Here is a 7,500-nt window from a genome sequence, read left to right on the forward strand (position 1 = left end):
ATGTTGTGCCTTAACGTAACCCATGTTGTGCCTTAACGTAACCCATGTTGTGCCTTAACGTAACCCATGTTGTGCCTTAACCTAACCCATGTTGTGCCTTAACCTAACCCATGTTGTGCCTTAACCTAACCCATGTTGTGCCTTAACCTAACCCATGTTGTGCCTTAACGTAACCCATGTTGTGCCTTAACCTAACCCATGTTGTGCCTTAACCTAACCCATGTTGTGCCTTAACCTAACCCATGTTGTGCCTTAACCTAACCCATGTTGTGCCTTAACCTAACCCATGTTGTGCCTTAACCTAACCCATGTTGTGCCTTAACCTAACCCATGTTGTGCCTTAACCTAACCTATAATGTGCCTTAACCTAACCTAAAGTGCGCCGTAACCTAAACTATATTGCGCCTTAACCTGACGCACGTTGTCGCTGAACCTGCTCTGTAATTGTTATGCAACCCGTTAAATTGGTGTAGTGTTGCCTAACCGCAACCCTCGCAATATAGTTCCCTACTCGCACTGCCCGGTCCCCTGTGTATCGCGTCATGTTAAACACCTTGCAGGTGTTGCTGACTTTCCACATGCTCCTGCTATACACTGTAGTGTGGATAGCAGCAGGACGTACATGCCGCCCCCCCCCTTCCCCCCTGCCTTCGCAAGCTGGTCGGTGAGAAGTTTGCATGTTCAATGCCCTTCGCATGCCGACGTACTCAGCCTACGTTGTGGTACGGCCTGTCACCTGTCCGCCGATGTACGCAAAACCCACAAACTGTACTGCACATTGGTCCGTATGTACTGAATGATACATCGTGGCACATGTGACCGTATGACGACTGCGCCTAGCAACGGCGGACCATACAGTCCAAATATTGTGCACGCAGCTACGTGTCGTCTCCCTATAAGAGCTGGATTGCAGTGTGGTACGCCATACAGACGTGTGGGAGGAACGGACGCCCTGGATGGCGATCAGCATGAGCAGTCTGTTGATGTAGTGGAGCGTGTATTCGGACGTAGTCGTCTCTTCTCACACACCGTGATAGCATGTTGCACCGCGTTCCACATCTGCGACATGCTGCAGAGGCGGGCTGACAGTCGTTCGCGCAATGGACACCGCATACGTACGGGGTCTACCTTCCACGTGTTCTCTAGGCGTGCACATGTTGTTGCGTCTATGTGGGCAGACGTAGTGTGTTGTGACACCTGACACAGGCATGCAATACTCGTTGCAAATGGCGATGGACGTGTACGTTTGCTGGTGACGTTACGCAAATGAACAACTGGTAACCCGTTGTGGTGCGGTTGTTCTCGCTAGAGGTGAATCAGTGTTGGCGACGATCGGTCGAGCTATTAACCGGTTGTTTCAGGGAGACCCACCATGCCCACGAACGTGAAAGGGGACCCACCATGCCCACGAACGTGAAAGGGGATCTGGGTGTGAGGCGATACGCGGCGGTGGCTGGGTGGGACCGTCCCCGGCCGGTGAGGGGGGGCCGCCCGGCGTGCTGGCAGCGCGGTGCGTGGGCGCACGCGCCACAGCCGGCTGGTGGGGGCGGCCAGTGGCAGGCGCGCCGGCCGACGGACGCGGCAGGCGGCGCAGCTGCGCGCCGGCGCCCCCTGCTCGCGGCGCCTTGCGGCCAAAGTAGGTCCTCGCGGGCCCGGTGCGAAGCGCGGTGGCCATCTGCAGTGTGCTGGTCCGATTGAGGACTTTGTGCGCTGAGGATGCGCCGCCGCCCGGCGCTCGGCGCCGCGACGCCGTCTGCTGCTCGGTCGCCCCAGCGGTTCTCGCAGGTGGTTTGTATCGCAGCTGTGCGGACGTGTTGGCGCGTGCGCTGTGCTGGGAGAGTTCGCTTCGGCACCCAAGTGGGGCTTTTGTCCTTCTGTGGCGCTGGCGTTGGAGCTGCCGGTCACCGTAGGTGGCGCGTGTTGTCTCCCGCCGGCAATGCCACGACAGCACGCTCCCGGGCCTCTGTCGGCAGCGGCAAGCTCAGTTGGGAGCACGGGTGGTCGCACCTAAAGCGTCTACTCGCCTAACTCCGGGCGATTGCGCCTCTCTCGAACCCGACCAAGTACTTAGGACGGCGCTGCGCGCCGCCGGGACCTGAGAGGGTTTCGAGGTGTGTTGTGCAGGGGAGCTCAGCCTCCTCCTGTTTGCAGAATAATTGAGCGGACGCTTGCGTGTTCGCGCGGGCCCCCGGGACACACTCCCGGGCGGCCGGCTGCTCAGCTCTAGTTGATGCAGCTCCCTGGTTGATCCTGCCAGTAGTCATATGCTTGTCTCAAAGATTAAGCCATGCATGTCTCAGTACAAGCCGCATTAAGGTGAAACCGCGAATGGCTCATTAAATCAGAATCCACCTGAAGCGGCAAGAGCATCCTACAACAGAGATATCTTTGATAAAACCCAGCATAAAACCCATACAAGAAAGTGCTGTTACAAGCACAAGCTCGAAGCCCACAGTGCATAACACCCCAGTGGTCAGATTGCCACCCGTGGACCCGGTAAGGGTTTATCCCAACATCGAGTACACGATGCAACTGGCCAGACTGGAAGAGCCGATTACCCTGGCCACCGCCTTACGGCATGTGGTCCGAGTAGGACACGAAGAGGGAAGAAAGGTAACCTTCTCGGTAATGGAGGCTGTAGATAGAATACAGCTTAAGTCAGTGAATCTCCCAACCGATTTCGGAGCCCTGCGAGACTTACTGAAAAAAGTATTTGAGAGATGCAGTGAAAAGTTTGACCTTCAGGACATCTACGAACAGGCCGTACTGGCAAATGGACGAATTGCTTTCGACTGGAGTAAGACCTGGCCGGACGACCATATGCACACATACTTTCCATGACGACAGAAATAACAATTGGACAACTGAACACGCATAACAGTCGACTTGTTATGCAGGAGCTCCGTAAAGAGGTGGAGGAGAGGAGACTAGATGTGCTCTGCCTACAGGAGCCGTACTCCCAAGCTGGGAAAATAGCCTTTGCTGCTACAACATGGCAAATTGTCAGCGGAGATGAGGATCCAAGAGCAGCAATAATAATAACAAATAAACTCCTAAGGGTAACTACCCTCTCACAATTTGCAACTCGTCACTGCAACGTCGTGGAGCTCCAGTCACCAACGGGAGTAATCATACTCATAAACATGTACTTCCAATATGGAGATGAAATAGAACGGCATTTGGAACATCTGGCAAGAGTCACCACGGCGTTGCGAGGACGAAAAATAATAATAACAGCTGACATCAATGCAAAATCCCCCCTATGGTACAGCGGCACCAGAGATGCAAATGGTGATAAAGTAGAGGACTTTTTAATGGCTTCACAGCTCGTGGTGGCAAACAAGCCGGGCAATCCTCCTACCTACACAGCAGGAGGAGGACAAGGAACGAACATAGACGTTACCTTAACGTCACATAACGCAGCCAATTTAATAAAGAACTGGACAGTTATAGGCAATGCCACCACGAGCGACCACAACCTAATAACTTTCACCTTGAGTGAAAGAGAGTGCCGCTGGACCATGGGATGGGAGGTGCAGTACAATTATAATAGAGCGGATTGGGAACTCTTAGCGAGGGAGTGCGACATTCCTCCATCACCAGAAGGTGACGTACACGAAGACTTCGACATAGACAGACAAGCTGAGGAACTGGTGGGTGCAGTACATAGAGCGGTGAGGGCCGCTGTACCAACCAGGAGGAAGGCCGTGGCGGCCTCACCAGCACCATGGTCGCCCGAATTAGAGGAGTTACGTCGGTCTGTCAGAAGGCTAAGGAGAAACTACCAGCGCAGTGTCGTCTGGCTGGAAAGACAAAGATGGCAGCTACAATACAGGGAGGCTAAGCAAGGTTTTCAGAAGGCACTACGTGAAGTGAGACTACGGAGCTGGGAAAGCTATGTGCTGAACCAGTTAGCTGTGGATCCGTGGGGCCTCCCTTATAAATTGGTAAGGGAAAAAATCCGCTCTCCTCTGGAGCTATCAACTGTCAGGCGGGGGGACGGGATGACGGAGTCTTGGCAGGAAACTGCTGAGGTCCTTCTCCAGTCCCTGCTGCCTGACGACAACGCGGACGAGGAAACTGAAAACCAAAAGCAACTGCGGGACGCATATGTAACGGAATACAATAACAACACGGCAGTCTACCCATTCTCGGAAGAGGAGGTGGCTGCACAAATAAAGTCCCTGAAACGAGGGAAAGCTCCAGGACCAGACGGCATTGTGGCTGAGGTGGTGCAATTTCTGGCACCCCAGTTGGTGGCGCCGTTAACTCGCCTCTTCAATGAGTGTCTCCAACAAAGGAAGTTTCCCAAGATCTGGAAAACTGCAAATGTAATCATAATCAAGAAGGGACCAGAGAAAGATCCAACTGACGCCAAATCCTATAGGCCAATCTGTTTATTGGACCTATTCGGAAAGCTCTTGGAGAAACTGCTGGCTGACAGATTGACGGCTCATCGGATGCTGTGCGGGATGAGCAACAGGCAGTTCGGCTTCAGGCCGGGACGGTCGGCATCTGATGCGATCGCTCTGGCGGCTGAGGTCTGCGGCTCGACCCCGCACAAATATGTCGTTGGCATCATGGTGGACATCAGTGGCGCCTTCGACAACCTGTGGTGGCCTTCGCTCTTCTCCTGCTTACGGGAGAAGGAGTGTCCAGGGCCGCTATATGGGTGTCTGAGGAGCTATTGTAAGGATAGGGAGGTTTGGCTATCATCCCCTAGCGGAAGAATCGGAAAAACAATTAGTAAGGGATGTCCCCAAGGCTCAGTACTGGGGCCCCTGTTTTGGGACTTGCATATGGAACCTTTGTTAGACGAACTACAACAAAGTGAAGAAGTGCTAGAGGTGATAGCCTACGCAGATGACCTCCTCCTGCTGGTCGGCGGTCGTAGCCGAGAGGATATAGAACCAAAAATTGAAAGGGCCATTGAAAGACTACACCAATGGTGTCTTAAAACGAAAATGAAAATTTCCCCAAGCAAGTCTACTTATCTGTTACTAAAAGGTCAGCTAATAAGAAATCCTACAGTGAGAATCGATGGCTCACCAGTTCTTCGGCGACGTGAGGCACGATATCTGGGAGTCATAATTGACGAGAGATGGAACTTCGGAAGGCACATAGAAGCCGTAACACAGAAAGCTCTACAAATATTAAACAATCTCATTTCCATTGGACATAAACGTTTTCATCTCCCCCCTCATCTTATCAGACTTTATCACAACAGCATCCTCACATTAGTAGTGGGTTACGGCTCGGGAGTCTGGGCGCACAGGCTCACGCGGGTCGTGCCCGCCATGACAGTGAGAAGAGTCCAGAGAAACATGATACTAAGATCAGTGGGGGCCTATAGGACGTCACCGGGGGGAGCTCTGTTAGTTATAATGGGGCTCTGCCCGCTAGACATCAAAATTAGAGAACAAGCGGCATGGTATTGGGTGAAAAAAGGAGATGGGGAAAAAATAATAGATATCATGGGTGTGAGAGTAGAGGATAAAAGGGAGATAAGAAACAGAGGGGAGGAACTGTGGCAAAGGAACTGGGAGGAGGATGAAACGGGAAGAAGAACATTTGAGTTCTTACCTGATGTCAAAGAACGGGGTACAATGAAGTATTTTGAACCCACACGAGGACTCATCCACTTCCTCACTGGTCATGGACCCTATCCGACATACTTATGTCGGTTTGGGAAAAGGGCAACCCCCGAGTGCGACTGTGGCGCAGCGGAAGGAACTCCCGAACATGTGGTTTTCGAGTGCCCTCTCTTCAATGACGTGGCGGAAACTTACAGAGACAGACTTCCACATAACCAGACATACGACCTTTTAAGGCAGGAAGACACTTTTCATACCTTGAATGCTCTGGCAGAAGAGGTATCACGAAAGGTTTTAATAGAGTACCTAAGGGATCTAGGGTAAATATCAAATACCTAATTCTCGAACAACCAACCGATTAGGACTTGATCTCAGTCCCATACCGCCTGTGCGTGGAATGGCCGACTTCTGGTAGTTGGAAACCGCCACGTGCGGGATTAGGGGGATGGGATCAACAAACCGATCACGACAAAGCACCAATAAGACGTAGGTTAAGTTAGTAGAGTAGGATAAGATTAGAATACTAACATAGGAAGCTGCAGCGATTACTAACCTCGGCCGGCCCAGTGCCAGGGGCACGCTCCTCGGGGTTAGCTCGGGGAGCCTGGCCACTCCAAGTAGGTTTATACTCACTGGCACACCTGTGACGCTGCAGTTAGTAGTCATTCTAGATTAGACATAGGTAAATTAAACTGCTCATTGCTTTTGCAAGAAATTAACGCTAACTCAGGAACCTAAAGTAGTATCTCATAAATAGAATGCATAGGTAAACTAAAGTATTATTGTAACTGTAGGAATTTAATATTACCTAAGAACTTAGAAAGTAGCTCACTAACACTATTTGTAAATTAGCTGCAAAATATTAAATTATGTAATAATCATTATGGCCCACTAATCATGTTAGGAGGTGGGCTAAACATGTATAAATAATATTGTTGTCAATAAAGATTTTTTTTTTTTTTTTTAAAAAAAAAAAAAAAAAAAAAAAAAAAAAAAAAAAAAAAAAAAAAACAGAGTCCCGACCAGAGATGGAAGGGACGCTTTTATTAGATCAAAACCAATCGGTCGGCTCGTCCGGTCCGTTTGCCTTGGTGACTCTGAATAACTTTGGGCTGATCGCACGGTCCTCGTACCGGCGACGCATCTTTCAAATGTCTGCCTTATCAACTGTCGATGGTAGGTTCTGCGCCTACCATGGTTGTAACGGGTAACGGGGAATCAGGGTTCGATTCCGGAGAGGGAGCCTGAGAAACGGCTACCACATCCAAGGAAGGCAGCAGGCGCGCAAATTACCCACTCCCGGCACGGGGAGGTAGTGACGAAAAATAACGATACGGGACTCATCCGAGGCCCCGTAATCGGAATGAGTACACTTTAAATCCTTTAACGAGTATCTATTGGAGGGCAAGTCTGGTGCCAGCAGCCGCGGTAATTCCAGCTCCAATAGCGTATATTAAAGTTGTTGCGGTTAAAAAGCTCGTAGTTGGATTTGTGTCCCACGCTGTTGGTTCACCGCCCGTCGGTGTTTAACTGGCATGTATCGTGGGACGTCCTGCCGGTGGGGCGAGCCGAAGGCGTGCGACCGCCTCGTGCGTGCTCGTGCGTCCCGAGGCGGACCCCGTTGAAATCCTACCAGGGTGCTCTTTATTGAGTGTCTCGGTGGGCCGGCACGTTTACTTTGAACAAATTAGAGTGCTTAAAGCAGGCAAGCCCGCCTGAATACTGTGTGCATGGAATAATGGAATAGGACCTCGGTTCTATTTTGTTGGTTTTCGGAACCCGAGGTAATGATTAATAGGGACAGGCGGGGGCATTCGTATTGCGACGTTAGAGGTGAAATTCTTGGATCGTCGCAAGACGAACAGAAGCGAAAGCATTTGCCAAGTATGTTTTCATTAATCAAGAA

This window comes from Schistocerca serialis, unplaced genomic scaffold (genome assembly GCF_023864345.2).
Source record: "Schistocerca serialis cubense isolate TAMUIC-IGC-003099 unplaced genomic scaffold, iqSchSeri2.2 HiC_scaffold_1226, whole genome shotgun sequence".
Classification (NCBI taxonomy): Eukaryota; Metazoa; Arthropoda; class Insecta; order Orthoptera; family Acrididae; genus Schistocerca; species Schistocerca serialis.